Consider the following 21,374-nt stretch of genomic DNA (forward strand, 5'->3'; position numbering starts at 1 on the left):
ACGTCTCAAAGGCCTGTGACAGTTTGAACAATGACATGACCACCATATACCAGGGCTATTACTACTCCATCACACAGCCAGCCAACATGTAATTCAGCTCCAAAATCTTACTTTAGAGTTCTTAGAGTTTGTTCCTAGGACCATTCTCAGCAGCATCTGCCATAGGTTGGATTCCTAGAGATTCTGAGACAGAAGTTTGCAGATGATTGCAAAGATGGGAAGAGGAGGAGAAGGGATGTGATCTCAGGAAAACTACCTGTAAGGATGTGACAGCAGCAGGATAGGACAAAGGGAAAAGCTGAATTGTGATGTAGCTGCAACTGAGGCTTCAGCCAATCTCACAGGGAAATCTAGATACTGGGATGCCCTTCGGAGATATTCTCATTTGATGTTGTTATGCCCCAACACAGACCAGTTATTGAATACAAACTGCTGACAGCAAGGAGGCATTACCCTTAAGAAATGCTGCTCCTTTTGGCCATGGCAGTTCCTAGTGAGGAACTCAGCTATTGGTTGTTAGCAAGCAATACTCCAAGCAGTGGGGGAAATAAGTGTCTTGGTCCAGAAGAGGAGATCTGAGCAACGCACAATACACAATTTGACTGGAAGCTTCTGCATTGCACTGATACCTGGCCCTGCCAATACACTTGTAAGTACCTCTCAGCTCCAACCTATAGTTTAGGCTTGGCCCATGGAAATACACACCCTTTCCTCACCACTAGTGATCATGTAAATCTGTTTCCATGACCATCCTCCCTCCTTGCTTTAACATCAAAAGCAAAGCCATCATTCTTTCACTCTGTCTTCTGCGGGTGGTGGGAGAGGGGGGTTGAACACTGGCCTGTGTGAACTTCCAACCCCAGACCCTCAGTTTAAAAAATATATTCCTGGTAACCTCAAGCCCAAGTGCCCCTTATTTGGCTTAAGGTCAGAAAATTTCCTTAAAAATTGTCTTCATACACTGTTTTCCTATTGAAATCAGTGATAGTGACAGAAGGGAAGGAGAGGATTTGGAAATCATTCAGCAAGTCTAACAATATACACAGCATTTCTTTTTCAACTGGATGGACCCTCAATCTTCACCATCATCACATTAAATATCTTATTATACTTTGAATTCCATGAAGTCAGCAATTTCCTCTACTATATATAAAACACGATAGAAGTGCTATAAATATTTTAAGACAAAAAAAGAATAAGACAAGAAAACAAAAATCAAATAAAGCATAGAAAAATATAACTTATTTATTTATATCAAGTTAAAGAAGAAAACTAGAATTGTTTATTCATAGAGGTACCAGAAGGTATTGGATAAAATCCTACCAATATCCTTAATAAAAACTCTCAGTAGATAGAAATAAAACAAGCATAAATACAATCTGTGAATTTCAGTTTTATTTCTCATTACTTCTAAACCATAGTTCTCTCATCTTCTTAAAGTTTCTAAGTTAATATTCCCCTAGATGAAGCAGCTCTTTCATACTATTCTCTAAGCAGGAAATTTGGAAGAACTTTTATGTTTTCTGTAAATGTGCTTTGGGTTTCCTTTAAGTAAGAGAAATCTCTAGCAATTAGGTGATTCAAGTTTAAGTATTCATGTGGATTGCCATCAATTAAATGTTGGCAAGGTCAACACAAACACTGAAAGTGGAATAAAAACTGTTAGGGTCTGGTGATTAAATAAGCAGTGGGTGATTAGTCACATTTGTAGCNTTTTAAGTATTCATGTGGATTGCCATCAATTAAATGTTGGCAAGGTCCGACTGAAAGTGGAATAAAAACTGTTAGGGTCTGGTGATTAAATAAGCAGTGGGTGATTAGTCACATTTGTAGCCATGGGTATGCTTTCAATATGCTTAAGGGGAATTTGAAAACACAACATCATATACATGTCGTTCTGGAAAGAAATTGGTTGTTTTGCATTTAAAAGTTCCAGGTCAAAATGACATCAGGAAAATGAAAGTTCTAAGAAACTAAATGAACTGTCCCCTGTGTTCCTCAGAGTAAAGATGAAAGATCATCCATCAGGCAAGGCTGATTCCCATCTAACAATGACCCCTCCATTCTTTCTGTTGCACAAAACAGCATAAGGAAACAACATGAGCTCAAACTTTACTTAAATTTTGGTTCCAATATGTATTATTGGAGAGCTGGCAGAGCTATTGTAACATTAGTAATAAAGAATATAAACTACGTAGTACAATGCCTGAGATAAGTCAGGTGATTATATTTCTAGTTGAAGACAATAGAACAAATTATATGATGTACATAGATAATGTAAGGTTCTATGCTAGAAGAATGAATAACTTTTATTTTCAGATAAAGTATATGAGGTTTTGAACTGAGAGACAGTATTGAAAAAGGCCATTTCTGCCATTTGGTAACTGTTAATATTACGACAGCCAAGAATTATAGACTACTCAATACATGCTGCGTAAAGTCTGAAACACTTTAGATTTATCAGCTCCTCACAACTTCTTATATAGAAATTACTATTATTTTTCCAATACTACAAATCAAAAAAGAGTAGTACACAGAGGCACAGACCCATTTAGTAGCAGGCATTGGAAGTCTGGCTCCAGAGGTCTCATTTCTAATTAGTATAGTATGTTGTCTTCCATGATTTGACTCAAATGATGCCACATATCATAAGCATGTAAAGCTAGAATTTCCTGAGAACATAATTTCTATGTCACTCTAGGTAGAAGAAAATATTAACTTCACAGAGGAAATTCTGCTGCTTACATAATTACTTTGTCAAAATTAATATTAAAATGTCTTCTGAAGGTAATAAAATCTATTTCAAAGACATATTTACACCCCCATGTTCATTGCAGTGTTATTTACAATAGCCCAGATATGGAAATAACCAAGTGTCCATCCAGGAATGAATGGATGAAGATGTGGGAAAGACAGACACACACACACACACACACACACACACACACACACACAGAGGAATATTATGCAGTCATAAAAAAGGAAATTTTGCCTTTTGTGACAACATGGGTGGACCTTGAAGGCATTAGGCTAAGTCGCATAAGTCAACAGAAAGACAAATACTTTATGTTCTCACTTCTGTGTGGAATCTAAAACTGTTGAACTCCTAGAAAGAGAATGGACTGGTGGTTGCCAGTGGCTAGGGAAAAATGAAGAGATATTTGTCAAAGAGCACAGACCTCCACCTGCAAGATTAGTAAGTTCTGGAGACCTAATGTACAGCATGGTGACTATGATTAAGAGTACTGTATTATATACTTGAAAGCTATCAAAAGAGTAAATGTTACCACCACACACAAACAACTAGTAATTATGTGAGGGGATGGAGGCATTTAATCTTACTGTGGTCAACTTTCACAATATATACATGTATCAAATCATCACATGGTGCATCTTAAATTGATGTAAGTATAGGTCAGTAAAAGCCAATAAAGCTGGGAAAAAAAGTCTTCTAAAGAAGTCGCCTTTGTATTTTGTGAGAGACTGTAGCTTTTTCAAAATATTACCAACAAATATTGTTAGTGTACTCTGCTTCAGCCTGTCATGAAAACCATCAGGTACGGAAAGGAGTTTGAACCCGATTTCACTTTGTTTTAGGTTTATCTTCAATTATTCAGAAAATATTCCTTCAGAGAGAAATTGTTGGTTATCCAAATTTTAAGTCCTATTGCTCTTCATGAAATGTGATTTTTGGTTTCTTGCTCATTTTACCATTCATTTTTCTAAATCACAAGTTGCATTATGCTTCCGGTTCCTTTCCTTTTGATTGCTTATCATTTGTTATTTTTTTCTTTCCTCCTCATTTTTTAGAAAGAAATGCACTTGCTTTGTTTCAATAGCCAAACTACCATCCACTATTTTAGTTCTAATATAGACGACTTTTCATTTCTAATTCTAAAGGTCATATTTTCTGACAGAGGCCAATTTCTGAGGAATGAAGATTCATCATTTTTTTTAGTTTCACTTAATTTTATATCATAGGATATATTCCTTTCTGTTTGTCTTTTTATCTGTCCAGAGATTAATACCCTTAAGAATTTCATATATGTACTACTTTGTAGAGATCAATATATTTAGCTTCCTTCTGTTTATAATTTGATTGCTTATGACCAGTTTGGGTAAATTTGTAATTTTCAGAACCTAAGACATGATGAGATATTAACATGAATATTAAAAAATTTTTGAGTTGGCACTTTTGTGAGACTTAGAAAACTAGGAGCTAGACCATTACACATTTTAAGTTTTACATTCTGGGATGCCATGTTGTATTGTCTACCTAAAAACAGCTCAAAATTCCATTAATGGGGAGAAGGGTTCCAAAATTACCTGCTAAATTCTAATCAGCTCATTCTAAAGAGCAGCCTGTCATCTACCTATCTCGTAGTAATGGCAGTCTCTGAGTACAGGATTGTTGTTAATATTCCAGTATTAAGATATAGTCCAAGGAACTACTGGTAAAGAAGTGAGGGGTTAGGCAGGAAAAAGAAAGAGACAAGGTTGCAATGGCAAGCAAAGTCTCACAGAGGGTTACTTTGTGTCGGATCCCACAGAGATCTCTGGAACTTTCATGTCACATTTCAGAGTCACCCGGTGTAGGAAAGAAGCACAAGGGTCTCATCTCCCATTAAGAAAGAGAAAAATGTGGAAAAAATCACTGTATTTAAATGGAAAAGAACTAAACATCAAAGGATAAAAATTGCCGCATCATTTCAACATTGTATGTTCATATATCCCCAGAATTGACCAAAATCACATGTATTTCCTTCTTTGACATCCTATATATTTTTGTCCATTAAGCTATAAAAAATTTATATCTGAGAATATATTAAAATTAGCTAATAAGCCTACAATATTGTTTTTTTTAATATCCACAGATTGTTTCTTAATTTGTCCACATATTAGTACTTATCTCCCTGCTCCTCCTTAAGGTTTTGAGAGTATTTTATAAACCTTAGTAATTTAACAAATCAGTTTCCCTCTATGATTATCCATCCATTTTTTTCACCAAACATCCTAATTCAATTCCAATTTGCACTTTCATCAACAACAAAAAAATCAATTTTTCAATTCATGGTTTTTAATATTCTTAGAAGAATCTAAGAGTTGAATAATTCTAGCATATATTCTATTTATGACATGAACATGATTTTCTAAAATATTTGTTAAAATAAATCCAAGATATCCTATTTAAAACTCAGAAACCATTTTCTAGGCAATGTCTCAAAAAAGGAGAAATAGCTCAAGAATTATACCACACAGCATACAGTTTCTTCAAGGGTAGCTTTTTAATTAGTGTCAATTCCCAGCTGCTGGTTTTCAAAGAGTCATAAATATGGAAAATCTTGATGTGACATCTGGAAATGACTGACTGGTGATTAAAAATAGTATCTTTTCCCCTAAAGAGCAGAAAACTACTTGGAGACATTTTCTAGCTAGCCCTGACATGTGACTTTAATAGAATATGTGACGCTGATGCTTTATACATGAGGGAGAGGTAAAGGCAGGACCCATCTTAGCCAATCACTGACACTTACTTAGATCAGGTATGAGGAAGCATAACACAGGGCCTCAGTCTTCTCTTAGACCATATGTTGTGATAATTCTTATATTATATATAGGGACATGATATAAGAACATGGTTTCTGGAGTCAGATTGTGTGAGTTTGATTCCTGGCTCCAGTTCTTCTAATTAGTGTGACTTTGGAAAAGTTACTCAGCCATCTGTGCCCTACCATTCTCAGTCGTGCTCCTAATAGTACCTATGTTGGTGTTATAATGAGGAATAGATGGGCTAACACATGTAAAGTGCTTGTAACATTTAAGTCCCTAATAGTTTAAAATTATGCATAACTATAACTTAGCTGTGTTACAAAAAACTCACTGAAATAAAATTGACAGTGCTAAGGATGCCATAATCCTCCCTCCATATTCATTTTAGATATTCACAAAGCAGAAGTTCTCAAAGTGTGGAACCCAGGCCACCAGCGTCCATATTACCTGAGAAACTAAAAATTTCACCTCACACCTGCTAAATCACAAATTCTCAAGTTAATGCCCAGACATCTATGTTTTAACAAGTCCTCCAGATGACCGTAAGGCAAAGTATAAGCACCACTGTACAGCACATTCTTGCCAACAGAGTATTCTTTAAGCTAAAATGACTTATATACCTATCAGCAACTGATATACAGAAATAATAAAAAATATCTGTGGTTATATAACATATCCATACAACAAAAACAAAAGTTGAAACAAATTCTTGGCAAGGTTTTACCTGCAAAAAGAAATAAAGAACTTTAGAAAGGATGTATATACCTCAGGCCCCAGGCACAGTTATTTTGAAGTTCAGTAGTAAGACAATAAAAATGAGATTCATTCCAGGGCACCTGGGTGACTCAGTTAAGCATCCAACTCTTGATTTCAGCTCAGGTCATGATCTCAGGGTCCTCAGACTGGGCTCCACATTGGACACCTTGCTGGGCGTGGAGCCTGCTTAAGATTCTCTATTCCTCTCCTCCCTGCCCCGTGCCCCTCTCCCCCCACTCACACTCTCACTCTCTCTTTAAAAAGAGGAGATTTGGGGCGCCTGGGTGGCACAGCGGTTAAGCGTCTGCCTTCGGCTCAGGGCGTGATCCCGGCGTTATGGGATCGAGCCCCACATCAGGCTCCTCTGCTATGAGCCTGCTTCTTCCTCTCCCACTCCCCCTGCTTGTGTTCCCTCTCTCGCTGGCTGTNTCTATCTCTGTCAAATAAATAAATAAAATCTTTAAAAAAAATAAAAAATAAAAAATAAATAAATAAAAAGAGGAGATTCATTCCTTAAAAATTGTTTGAAGTATTTCAAAATGTCTTATGCAAAGTACTGAGTACAAATCTGTAAGTTGTATGCCTCTAATAAATGATATTTACTATTACTGTTTACTACACATTTCTATTCATACAGTCATGAGAAATACTCAACCTTAGAATCACAGAGTCCTGTAGAAATCACCTAGAAATTTTGTCCAAATTTGGTCTATTCTAATCTGTATCTGAGCAGAACCATATCCAAACTATCTAAATTTTAATTTAAATAATATATTTTAATTCCATTTCATTATGAAAATACACTTACATCCATTACATTTGTTATTAATATTCAATTTATAGTCCATCTTAGTTCATTCAAAAGAAGCCAATCGATATGTTTCTTACCATAATGCATTTTTAAACTTGTAATACTGTATCATGTAGGTATGACACTATCTGTAACATCACTAACATTTAACTAAATTTTTTATTTTAAATAATATAAAGATACCCTCCCAGTAAACTGAATACATAGTAAGCCTAAAACAAGTTTCAAAAGCAGGAAAAGGTGGATGTAAATCAATCAGAAATAGTTTACTAATCTACAAAATTATCTCAAGCTTCATCTTGACAATGCTAGAGTTAAACTAGCAGCATTTGCTATGAGATCTTAAATAGTATTTCCAAAAGCACTATACATACTGCAAAATCAGTAATTCCTATTAAGTTATAAAAATACCCAGTATTTATTGTTTGGGTTAACCAAACAATAGCACAAAACTATTCTAAAAAATAGAAGAGGAAGGAAACCTTCCAAATTCACACTATAAGGTCAGCATTAACCTGATACCCAAATCAGATTAAGACATTAAATAAGGGAACTATATGCCAACATCTCTAATGAACATAGATGTAAAAATCCTCAACAAAATATTAGCAAGCTGAGTCCAACAATACATTTAAAAAAAAATCATTCACCACAACCGAGTGGGATTTATTCCAGGGATGCAAGGGTTGTATCATGATGATTGATTTGTGAATATGGAACATCACATCAACAAGGTAAGGATAAAAACCATATGATCATTTCAATAGATGCAGAGAAAGCATTTGCCAAGGTACAACATCAATTCATGATAAAAATCCTCAACAAAATAGGTTTAGAGGGAACAAACTTCAATATAATAAAAGGTCATATATGAAAAACCCACAGCTAACATCATACTCAAAAGTGAAAAACTGAAAACTTTCCCCCCAAAGGTCAGAAACAAGACAAGAATGTCCACTTTCACCTCTTTTATTCAACATGGTCCTGGAAGCCCCAGCCACAGCAATCAGACAACAAAAAGAAATAACAGGCATCCAGATCAGTAAGGAAGAATTTAAACTGTTGCTATTTGCTGATGACATGATGTTCTATATAGAAAACCCCAAAAATTTCACCAAGAAACAACTAGAACTGATAAATAAATTCAGTAAAGTTACAGGACATGAAATTAATGTACAGAAACCACAATGCATTTCTGTACACTAACAATGAAGCATCAGAAAGAGAAATTAAGAAAACAATCTCATTTACAAATGCACCAAAAATAATAAAACACCCAGAATTAAACTTAACCAAGAGCTAAAAAACCTGTACTCTGCAAACTATAAAACACTGATGGAAAAAAAATTGAAGATGACACCAACAAATGGAAAGATATCTCATGTTCACATATTGGGAGGACAAATATTGTTAAAAATGCCCATACTACCCAAAGCTATCTACAGATTTAATGCAATCCATATCAAAATACCAATAAACAGCATTTTTCACAGAACTAAAACAATTGTAAAATTTGTCTGGAACAACAAGAGACCCCAAATAGCAAAAACAATCCTGAAAAAGAAAGACAAAACTGGAGGCATCACAATCCCAGCTTTCAAGTTATACTAGAAAGCTGTAGTAATCAAAACAGTATGGAATTGGTACAAAAATAGACATATAGAACAGTGGAATAGAGACTCCAGAAATAAACCCATGATTATATGGTCAATTATTCTTCAACAAAGGAGGCAAGAATATACAATGGGAAAAAGACAGCCTTTTCAATAAATGGTGTAGGGGAAACTGGACAGCTACATGCAAAAAAGAATGGAACTGGACCATGTTTTTACACCATCACCATATACAAAAATAAACTTAAAATGAATTAAGAACCTAACCATGAGATCTGAAACCATAAAAATCCTAGAAGAGAGCACAGGCAGTAATTTCTCTGACATTGGCCATAGCAACATTTATTCTAGATAGGTCCTCTGAGGCAAGGGGAACAAAAGTAAAAATAAACTGTTAGGACTACATCAAAATTAAAAACTTCTGCACAGCAAAGGTAATGACCAATACAACTAAGACAACCTACTGAGTGGGAGAAGATATTTGCAAATGGCATATCTAATAAATGGTTAGTATCCAAAATATATGAAGAATTACAACTCAACATCAAAAAACCTGAAATAATCCAATTAAAAATGGGCAGAAAACATAACAGACATTTCTTCAAAGAAGACATACAGATGGCCAACAGACACATGAAAAAGATGTTCAACATCACTCATCAACAGGGAAATGCAAATCAAAACCACAATGAGATATCACCACATATCTATTAGAATGGCTAGTATTAAAAAGACAAGAAACAAGAAGTGTTGGCGAGAATGTGGAGAAAAAGGAACCCTCATGCACTGTTGGTGGGAATGCACACTGGTTCAATCACAGGGGAAAACAGTATGGAGGTTCCTCAAAAAATTAAAAATAGAACTACCATATGATCTAGTAACTCCACTACTGGGCATTTACCCAAAGAAAATGAAAACACTAATTCAAAGGAATACATGCATCCCTATGTTTATTGCAGCATTATTTACAATAGCCAAACTATGGAAGCAACCCAAGCACCCATCAACTAATGAGTAGATAAAGATGTGGTACATATATATACACACACAATGGAATACTACTCAGCCATAAGAATGAAATCTCGCCATTTGCAATAACATGGATGATGTAGAGGGTATAATGCTAAGTGAAATAAGTCAGAGAAAGACAAATACCATATGAGTTCACTGATATGTGGAATTTAAGAAACAAATGAACAAAGGAAAAAGAGACAACCCTCCCCCTACAAAAAGACTTCACTATGGAGAATAAACTGATGGTTACCATGGGGGAAGTGGTTGGAGGATGAGTTAAATAGCTGAAGAGAATTAAAGAGTACAAAAAACAGTACACATCACGATGAGCACTGAGTAATGTGTGGAAGTGTTGAATCTCTAGATTGTACACCTGAAGCTAATGTAACACTATGTTAAATATACTGGAATTAAAACTTCAAAAAAATTATATGAGACAGGTCAAAATAAAAATAATAAACCATTGGTGGTGGTGTTAGTAGTGATATTTCCTCACATTCAGTGTTGTTTAATTACTTCTATGACAACATGTATTAACCTGTATTATTTTTACTAAGATTATAAAACTACCGAAAAATCAAAGTAATAGCATGAATATTGTGGAGAACGTATTTATTCATATAAACATGTAGGACAGAGGGAGACCAGTTAGGGAGTTATCGCAGTGGTCTAGAAAACAGATGATGTTCTTAACTAGGCGAGCAACACTGGTCATAGAAAAGTAGATTCCTACAAGGGTAGAAGTGATTTGACTTAATAATTGGATGTGAATGATGAAGAGAAGGAATCAAGAAGTCTGTGGAAGAACCTTTCAGTGAAAAGTGAAAAAAAAATAGAAGAGGTATTCAAAAAGAAATCAATAAAATCAGACTCGTAGAAATATTCTAGATTTTGTGAGAAGGAAATCATCAACTTTTCAAAGAACATTGTCAAAAATGGTGAAAATAGAAGTTGGATTGTAGTCAAGTGTTGATGGAATAGGTTTTACCTGAAGACTTGGACTGAATACTTTTTGATAAAGCTGTGTAGTTAAGTGAAGAGATTAGATAATAGCTTGAGGTGAAATCAGGGTAAAGAAAGGTTTTGATCTAGGATGAGAAAAGGTTAAGCTTTTATAAAAGGTAAGGAAGTCCAAACTGCAAGAGAGAAGACAACTGATTAACCAATTTTCCAGAAAAGGCAGGAAGAGATGGGTTTAAGAACAGAGAAAGTTTCAAAAGCCTTGAAAACCACCCTCTCCTTTGAGGAAGAAAAAGTACTCAAGGAAGTCATGTGTACATTTTGAGGCTGAAGTTGTGGATGCTGAAGGGGTTCCACCTAGGAGTGTTTACTTTCACACTGAAGTGGGTTTAAAGATCATTAATTGAGAATGATCATGTGGGATGAGGTTGGAACTTGAGATAAGTTGTACATCTGTACACAAAGTGATATGGAAAATGTGTGTAGTTAGGACTCAAAAAAAAGTTTCCTAGCAGTACTAAGATCTCACCTGAAATGAGGGAATTGGGATTTTTAATAAATTCAGCTAAAATTATTCCATAAGATTGGTATAACCTACAAGTGGCTAGGAAGATGGAAAAGAATGCTGAGCCTCTCCCTTTGGCCAGGAAATCTGGGCCTCCAACTTCAAGGGGAAGGGAGAAGTATTGCCTTTTATATAAGGTCACTATTGAAATGCTTCTGGGCATTTTTATCACTAATTGTTAGTGATTTTTCTTATTATTTGTTTGTGCTTAAGGAATGAACTACTGAAAAAATAAGGTGGTATGTCAGTAATAAAAATGTCTTTGCTCCATAGATAATGTTTTCAGATGTATCACTTAAAGCACAGAATCAAATCTCAATCATTCACAGCACTAACATAGAAATATTGTTTTGTAGATATGCCAGGATCACTTTTAAGCACATGGATCATAAATATATTGATCCCAAGCATTATATAAAAATGATAATTCCTTAGTCTAGTATCAAAACAACAAAAACCATCAAAAGAAATTTCACATTGTCACCACAGACTCAGCATGCCAAATTTAAAATCATTAGTTAGAGGCAATTTTCCTTATTCCAGAAGAAAAATACACATGACCTGTGTTTCTTCCCTTTGGTTGTCAAATTATAAATATCATTTCAATGCACTGATTATTAACACCTCTGTGGGAGTGTCAGAACATAAGGCAGAAGGACATAAAATCAGTCACTCCTGTTAAAAGATGCCTAAAGTTGCATGTGAGTAAGAAGTGGAATTCAGGCGCTTAACATGTTTAATAGTAGCGTAGGAATTGCTTTCTCCAGGGAAGGAAGAAAAGAAGGAAGAAAGAAAAGGAAGAAGAAGAAAAGGAAGAAGAGAAGGAAGGAGAAAAGGAAAGAGAAGAAGGAGAAGAAGAAGGAGGAGGAAAAGAAGAAAGGAGAAGAAAGAAGAAAAAGAAGTTCAGTGTATTCTGCTCTGGAATCTAAACTACTTTTCTCCAAAACTACTCATCTCCTTCCTGAGTCAGCTTGCCTCTGAATCTGGCAGAAAGAGGAACAGAAGTAGCACTGATATGGGAGTTGGGACCCCAGAATTCTGGTCTTTACAGTGTCACTACCTGTCTTATTTCTACTGAATTAAATTTTCTGATAAATTTTTAAACTTTCACATGTCATTTCTATATGTCTACATTAAGTGAAGGAGACAAGAGAAACAAACTATATTAAATGTATTTTAACTCTTTCAAATAAGTAGCAATGAATCCTTCCAAGTTCATATTGCTATTTCAGTCTATTAAATCTTAATTCAAGGAGATGGGAAAAAATGGGCCAGAATCACCTCCTAAAATGTTCTTTTATGCCCTAGCGATACAATTGTGGCCATTCTTCTAACATATATTAAGCATTTGTTCTGTGCTATGTTCTATGTAAACAAAACATGATCCCTCCAGCATGGATATTACAATGAAAAGCCTCTTCCTCCCATCCACCTAAACATATATGCAGCAGGCCATACGACAAAAGTAGAATGTGGGTAGAGTTCTAGTAACAATGTAAGCAAAGAGTGGGAGGATCAAAAAAGACCTAAGTATGGATGAGGACAGTTAGGAAAGCTTTGGATAATGGGTAGAATTCCCTAAGAAAAATGGAGGAAAGGACATTGCAGGTAGAGGGAAACATACAATCAAAAAAAAAAATGTACAGAGGAGTAATCGTCAGAGGGAATACTCCTTTCACACTATGCACTGGGCACTGTTCTAAATGATTTATATACGTTAAGTATTCTAATCTTCCCATCAGGAAAATGAGGCACATGGAAAGAGATGATGAAGTATTAGAAGTCATTTAATATTCCATATAGTTTGAGTAAACTATATTTACAAAACAAGTAAATTAAATAAGAACATAGGTGCACACTGATTATTGGCTTTCATTTTGTTCATGTGACATATAAATGCCTGTCCTCTGAGGTACTGACCACTCTTGAATATTGCCAGATTTCAAAGTGCTGTAGGAAGCTGCTGATTGGAGAAATTGCCACTTCCCAGATTTACTACAAAATCAGTGCTGTAAGTCCTAAATTTTGTCTCCATGAAGCTATACAACAGTTATGCCAAAATTAGGTGTACAGAATTCCATTCTCATCAGTGTAAAGGACTCTTTATCCTCAGCCCCTCAATATTTTTTAAATGCTGCATGAAATAGTTCTAAAATGCCTCAGCTGACAAGAAATCAAGAACATACTCTACACTAAAAATAGGAATTCAGGAATGTAAGCAAACAATGAGGAAAAGTATTAGTCCAGTGGACTAAGACTTTTTATTTAATGGCCACAAACATGCTAGAAAATATGACACAATGCCTTGATTGTGATAAGGGGAACAGGATTGGAAGTCCCACAAAATCAGGAATCTTCAAGTGCACTCTTAGGAAAAGGGTAAAAGAAAATGCAAAGATGCAATATTTAAGGAAATTGGTCTATTTTGTCCATGCCTCTGAACAGAAGGGAAGAAAGATTTCCCTTGAGAATGTAACCATAGGACAAGCTCACATAACTTTGGGAGACTAAATTCATATACTTTCCATGGTTTTCAAATATGCAAGCTGAGCATTTTTATTTAAAATGGAATTCTGTTGAAATTACACCTGGACTCCAGCAGAATCAGATACAAATGCAATCTGAAGGAACAACTTCAAGTCAATCCTTTAAGAATTATTCTAATAGAGCTCCAAGAGTAAGAGCTCACAAGCCAAAATTACAACACAAAAGATCTAAGACAACCAAAGATGCAGAAAGGAATGAAGATTAAAGAGAAAGAGAACATGTTAACAAAATCATTTTTTAAATTAGGGTTTCAACAGTTATAAGATAAAAATAATATACTGGGAAAATAATCAAGTAGCATGCAATCTGAGAAAGTGACAATTAGGACCAAGTATTCTAAGATCTTTATTCTTCACATTCTTAGGTATTAGTATAAGACAATGATAAACTTTATATTTTATAAATTAGTTTCACAGAGAACTATCACACCACCCCAAATCAATCTAAACATTTAATGTAACCCTAATCAAAATCCTAGCAGGCTTTGCTTTTAGAAATTGACAAGCTGATTTTAAAATTGACCTGCAAATGCGAATGGTGCAGAATAGCCAAAACAACTTTGAAAAACAAAAAGTTGGAGAACTATCACTACCTATTTTTAAAGACCTACAAAATTATAGTAATCATCATCATATGGTACTGGCATAAAGACAGACAAACAGATCAATGGTACAAAAGAGTCTAGAAATAGATCCACACATGCATGATCAATTAATTTCCAATAAAGTTGCCAAAAAATTAAATGGAGAAAGAATAACATTTTAGCAAATGATGCTGCAACAATTGGGTAGACATGCAAAAACGAAAATGAAGCCTCAACCCTGGCCTCACACCAAAAAATAAAAATAAAAACTGAAATAGATCATAGACCTATATGTAAGAAATAAAATTATACATTTTTATAAGATAGGAGAAATCTGATTTTGACAAATATTTCTTATATATGATACAAAAAGTACAAGTCATAAGAGAAAACACCAATAAAATTGGAGTTTAGTTGAAATTTAAACTTTTGCTCTTCAAAAGATACTGTTAAGAAAATTAAAACTTAAGTCACCTCCTGGGAGAAAGTAGTTATAAGACAAAAATCTGGCAAAGCTCTTACATCAAGAATAAAGAACCTTGGGGCACCTCAGTTAAGCATCTGCCTTCGGCTCAGGTCATGATCCCAGTGTCCTGGCATCAAGCCCCTGCTCAGTGGGAGTCTGCTTCTCCCTCTCCCTCTGCCACTCTCCCTGCTCATTCTCTCTCTCAAATAAATAAATAAAATCTATTAAAAAAAAGAACATTTACAACTCAATAGAAAGAAGACAACCTAATTTAAAAGTGGATAACATAATTGAACATACTTTCCCAAAAAAAGACGTAGAGATGACAAATAAGCTTATTAAAAAATTTCATCATTAGTCATTAGGAAATTGCAAACTAAAACCACAATGAGATGCCATTACACACCTATTAGAAATTCAAATATTAAAAAAGACTGACCACACCAAGTATTGGTGATGGTATGGGACAAACAAAACTCATACACAGGTGGTGATAAAATAACATAGAGCAGCTAATTTGGAAAACAACTTGGCAGTTGCTTAAAACGTTAAACATATGCTATCATGTGATCCAAAAGAAATGAATGATGTGTCTACACAAAGATTTATATGCAATTGATTAAAGTATCTTTGCTCATAATAGGCCAATACTCGAAACAACCCAATTATCCCACAACAGGTAAACAGAAACAATTTATAGTATGTCCACACAATTGATTTCTACTTGGCACTAAAAAATAAACAGCTGACATTGACATCAACATAGATGAATCTCAAAATAATTATGCTGAGCAAAACATACATATTGTATGATTCCATTTACATACAACTCTAGAAATGCAAAGCAATCTATAGTTACAGAAAGCAAACCAGTGGTAGCCTGGGAATGGGAAAAGCAACATTATCAGAAAACTTTTGTGGGTGATTGATCTGTTCATTGTGTTGATTGTAGTAATGATGTTTTTAAAAGGAGCTATAACGCTCATAGCACAAAATTTCTACAAAACCTGCCAAAACATGTAACGTGCATTGTATACCTAGTTATTACCCCAAATGATTACTGGATTTGTTTCATAATAATATTTAGTATGTGCATGTTGTTTCACAATTTACACACTCATTCGCTATTACATGTGCCCATTAACCATAAGATTCATAGTACCAGACTATGTTTGAAACCTTATAAATGTTCAGTATATTTTATGACACTTCTCAATTACTTGTATTGAATAAAATGGTCAGTGTCTCTTAGTGTGAAATGACCTCTACCACTGGTAGGTTTGGACCTGTGAAATTCATCCAAGAGAAAAATATTTAATTTAGACCTAAAAACTATAACTGAGAGAATAAGGTGAAATAATTATAATTGTTAGATGTGATTCTAAGCCAGCATTTTCAAGGTTACTGTGGATAGCAATACACATAATGGAGAATGAAAAATATGCCTTATAAGTCAGTAAATAGTAAAATATTCATTTTATATAAATGACTTATATAGATAATGTGACTTATTTAAAACTATGTATTTTATATTATTCATTAAAATTTTTAAATAGTATGTTTATTCTATATACTTTTTAAAATAGTATGTAAAATTTCTGGTGACAGCATCATACATGGTTTTGAAGAGTACAGTATGCCAAATTATTTGGACAGAAATTATGATGAGCTCTGGAAAATTGTTAGATAACTCAAAAGTGAATTCTAGTAAAGAAAAAAGCTAATTTTACAAGTGGATGCAGTTTGAATAAACGTTTTACATGAACAAAGCAATTATTCCCATGCCAATCTGATTTTATAGCATATTTCAAATATATGAAAAAAATTTCTAAGTATCATTCATAATTATTTGACTAATTCCTTTTATTTCTAAGTTCATATATGCAAGTAGACAAAGAGGAAATGACCTTATGTTTGGACATATATGGGTATTTGTAAATATTTCTTCAATGTGTCTCTTCTCCACTAATCAAGAAGATTCTCAAAGGAAGTATATCTATTTTATTAAGCACCATATCCCAATTCTAATCACAGTATCTGGCACATAGTGGGTCTTTTATAAATATTAGTTGACAGAATTACAAAGTTTGTAAAATTTCGGAGCAGATATGGTTGCCCACATTTTAGTTTAAGACGCAGGAGGCTAGACAATTTAAATCACTTATCAGTAGTTTTAGGGCTAGATTGTGACAGAACTGTGATATAACTATCAGTGTTAAGCTCTAAGCTATTTCCATTATATACAATTGACCCTTACAGGGGTTAGGGTCACTAATCTCCATGCAATCGAGAACATGCATATAACTTCTGACTCCCCCAACACTTAAAATCTTATAGCCTACTCTTAAACAATAATAAACAGTTGGTTAGCCCATATTCTGTATGTTATATGCATTATATACTGTATTCTTATAATAAAGCTAGAGAAAAGAAAATGTTATTAAGAAAATCATAAGGAGGGGCGCCTGGGTGGCACAGCGGTTGGGCGTCTGCCTTCGGCTCAGGGCGTGATCCTAGCGTTATGGGATCGAGCCCCACATCAGGCTTCTCTGCTATGAGCCTGCTTCTTCCTCTCCCACTCCCCCTGCTTGTGTTCCCCTCTCATCGGCTGTCTCTATCTCTGTCGAATAAATAAATAAAATCTTTAAAAAAAAAAAAGAAAATCATAAGGAAGGGGACGCCTGGGTGGCTCAGTCCGCTAAGCGTCTGTCTTTGGCTCAGGTCATGATCCTGGGTCCTGGGATGGAGCTCCTCGTCAGGCTCCCTTCTCAGCAGGAGCCTGCTTCTCCCTCTCCTCTCCACTTGTGCTCTCTCTTGCTATCTCTGTCACTGTGTCTCTTTCTCAAATAAATAAATAAAATCTTAAAAAAAAAAAAGGAAAAGGAAAATCCTAAGGAAGAAATGCTTTTACAGTACTATAAAAAAAAATTAAATCCATGTATAAGCAGACCCATGTGTTCAAACCTGTGTTGCTCAAGGGTCAACTGTAAGGGTATCTCTTCATTGTTAGAGTGTCATTTGAAAAATGCAATTAACAATACACATTTTCTAATTGCTTCCAAATTGCTTCCAAACATAACTGTAATTACAATACTCTGACATGGAGTAAGATTTTGAATGACCTTATAAATTGGAACAGAAAATTCATTTAATAATAGAGCTAACTAGATCTTGCAGTTCCACCTCTGATCCACTATACCTGGTGGTGTTTAAGTTGTTTTGTTCAGGAAACACTATTAGAAGAAATGCTATTTTCATCTCCTTGCTAAATACTTCCTTTCCAAGAGATTAGGAGAAAGAAAGACAGTGTTAGGGACTGAATGCTTGTGTTCTCCCCAAATTCCTATTTTGAAGCCTTAATCCCCAATATGGTAGTATTGGAGGTGGAGCCATTGGGAGGTAATTAGGTTGAGAGGAGGTCATGAGGGTGGGGCCCCCATGAAGGGATTAGTGTCCCTCTGTAAAGAGAAAGAAAGACCAGAATAAATGCACACACACTCTGCCTTATGAGGATTTAATGAAAATGTGGCAATAGGCAAATTAGAAACAGGGCTGTCACCAGAAACTGAACCCTGCTGGACCTTGATCTTGGACTGCTCAGCCTCCAGAATTGTGAGAAAATAAAGTTTCGTTGTATAAACTACCCTATCTTTGGCATTTTGTTATGGCTGCCCAGGATGACTAATACAGATGGGAAAAGGGAACTTTAGAGAAATCCATATCGTAAACATGGTTTAGACAACTGCATTTACAATTATGCCCAAGTTCATCTCTTAATAAAATGTATTCATTTCTCACTGTGTTTTCCTCACCATGTCACTCTAATCTCACAATATTCTCCATTTTTATATTCTAAAACATTGCTTAACATTTTCACCTGAGAATCCTACTGGTACCTCTTTGTGTTCAAAATGAGTATTGGAATACCCTATTTTCCTTTTGCAGACAGGTCTGTTTTCCAGAACCCATGAAAGATGTTTATATTGTAGAAAAATGGCCAACTTTTCTATATTTCCACTGAAGTTTTAAGAAGAGTAAATGGAATTACACTGTAACAAGATATGTTTAGGTAGACATGATTAAAATTCTTAAAGCAACAGATGATAAAGTTTGGAAGGGGAGTATTTATCTTTATTTCCAATAAAGAATGGAAATCTCTATAGTTAGGATACATGAAGCCTTTCAAATTTCATTGAAACCTACCTACAGAGAGAGGAGGACTGAACATGAGTATTGACTCACCCCAAACATGACAACACCTCTCATCACTCACGCTTAAAGAAAATTTCTTATGAATTTAGTAAAATCTCATTTTCATGAATATTTGATTTCTAATAGTTAATTTTTTAAAAAGACTTTAGTTATTTGAGAGACAGAGTGAGAGAGAGGGAGAAGCAGGCTCCCTGCTGAGCATGACCTGAGCCAAAGGCAGACGGTTAACCAACTGAGCCACTCAGGCATCCCTGAAGAATTAATTTTACCAAAAATCAATCATTCTGTTAGTACTTTGGAAGTGCATTTTTTAAACACTCAAGTTTTTTCTCCACTTTTTCTTTTAATAAATAGGAAACCATACGATGATATGTGTGACGTAGACTGTGGATGGGCAGCAGAGTAGAGATATTTGCCATTTCTTCTGGTTTTTCTCTTACCATACAATTTGGCCAATTCATTCATTACTCACCAATTTATTCACAGCAGCTCTTTTTATAGGCTTTAGTTTTATAGCCAAAAGAATTATTTTTTCTTTGGCGTCTATGGGAACTTCCAGAATAATAATAGCAATAATAATAGCACCAGCAACTAATATTTGTTTAGGAGTTCTGTAATCCAGACACTAAGGACTATTTTATTTTATTATTACAATGGTTCCATTATCTAAGTTTATATGGCTAGTAAGTGGAGGAGAAAGCATTTGTATTCAGGGCTATTTTACTTAGAGCCAGCATGTTTAGCCACTTTGTTCAGTTGCTTCCCAATGACATCAGGAGTAAACATCAATTGCAGCATAAAAGCATCACCGTCTGTGGTTTAGCAAAACCAGAAAATATACCACCTGATACTGGATACAGAATAAAGATATGACCCACAAACATCTGGAAATATAGACAAACCTCTCCGGCAGCAGTGGATACTTTCTATATCAGTTTAAATTCGTATGGATATTATGACCAGGTCCATTTCAGACTCAAATTTAAATTTGACTCCATTATTTTATAGATTAGAGAACCCATCTGGAATTCTTTAAAAACTTAAATTCTGGAAGATACCCCTATTATCATTTTACTTTCCATAAGCATAAATTAGACATATAATGAAAGTCTTTAATTGACTTTAAGCCTAGACATGCAAATGTATGTAAATTATAGTTACATGCTCATAAGCATGTCCCAGTGCCTGCTCAGTTTACCACCCTTTTGAATATGCACACTCCTTTAATTTCTTTTTGAATCCTTCGAAGACACACAACATTGGAGCATGAAATTTTAAATAAGGCAATTGGATAAACTTTGCATTCAACAGATGCACACTTAAGATATGAAAGTCTTGCTCATTAACTACCTCAATAAGCACCTTAATTAGAGCATCTGCAAGCACTTAAAATTGTCTTTTCTTAAACAACTTAAAATGACCTGAATATAAATCATTAAATTTTAATTTACATGGGGAATTTTGGTGAAGATAACTACAGCATTGTGCAGATACCTTATCAATAATTTTAGCTCATTTGCATATTAAGGTTCTGGATGAAAAAGAAAGAAATGTACTTGTCAGTGATTCAGATAGGAGGGAACTGAGGGCCAGAATTCATCAGGACTTTTCACATCTCTGATGAAATCTGGCAAGTTCTGTCATTCATCATAACTCCTTTTTTGGGAGAATCTGTATCCTTGAACAGGTAAGACCTTTAGTGGGAAACTCACTAGAAAAGGGGAATTAGAGTTAATTTTCCCAAAAGCCACCCTAAAATATCAGGCTGATAGAGGCCATGAGAAACCCAGGTTTAAAATCTCTTTAGGGATGAAGATAATTTTCCATTTTCTCTACAGGAATTCTGTCAAAGATAAAAACGGAAAGGAATCCTCAGTAACCAGAGGTTTACAGAGAAAAAATTCAAAAGTAGGCCTCATAGAATAATATTTCTCAATCTGTCTTCAATGTTCTACAACTCTGTTTTGGCCAGCAACTCTGTAACTAAGTGGATCAATGTCTGTTCTTATGTTTTATTATTTTTACTTAACCTGAACTTCATCCTCTGACTTCAATACCCATAAAACTATGTACCTGCTCCAGACCAGATATACACACATATGTATATGTGTGTGTGTGTGTGTATATTTTACTATATGTTTATATAATTTACTTACATACATATACATATGTAATTTCCTTCTAAACCAGCCATTTTTTCAGCCCAAGTTCAGAAACGTCACAAGTTTACATCTTCCTCAAGCACCCAGGAATGAGACAGTGTATTTTATGTAGCATGAATGCCATCACATTTGACA

General features: G+C 34.8%; 1 long non-coding RNA gene across 1 annotated transcript in view; it reads right to left on the bottom strand.

The window, feature by feature from the left end:
• Positions 1-21,374, bottom strand: part of LOC117804428 — a 110,368-nt gene that overhangs the window by 62,296 nt on the left and 26,698 nt on the right. The gene's annotated exons all lie outside the window — the stretch shown is intronic.

Source organism: Ailuropoda melanoleuca, chromosome 11, assembly GCF_002007445.2.
Source record: "Ailuropoda melanoleuca isolate Jingjing chromosome 11, ASM200744v2, whole genome shotgun sequence".
Taxonomy (NCBI): Eukaryota; Metazoa; Chordata; class Mammalia; order Carnivora; family Ursidae; genus Ailuropoda; species Ailuropoda melanoleuca.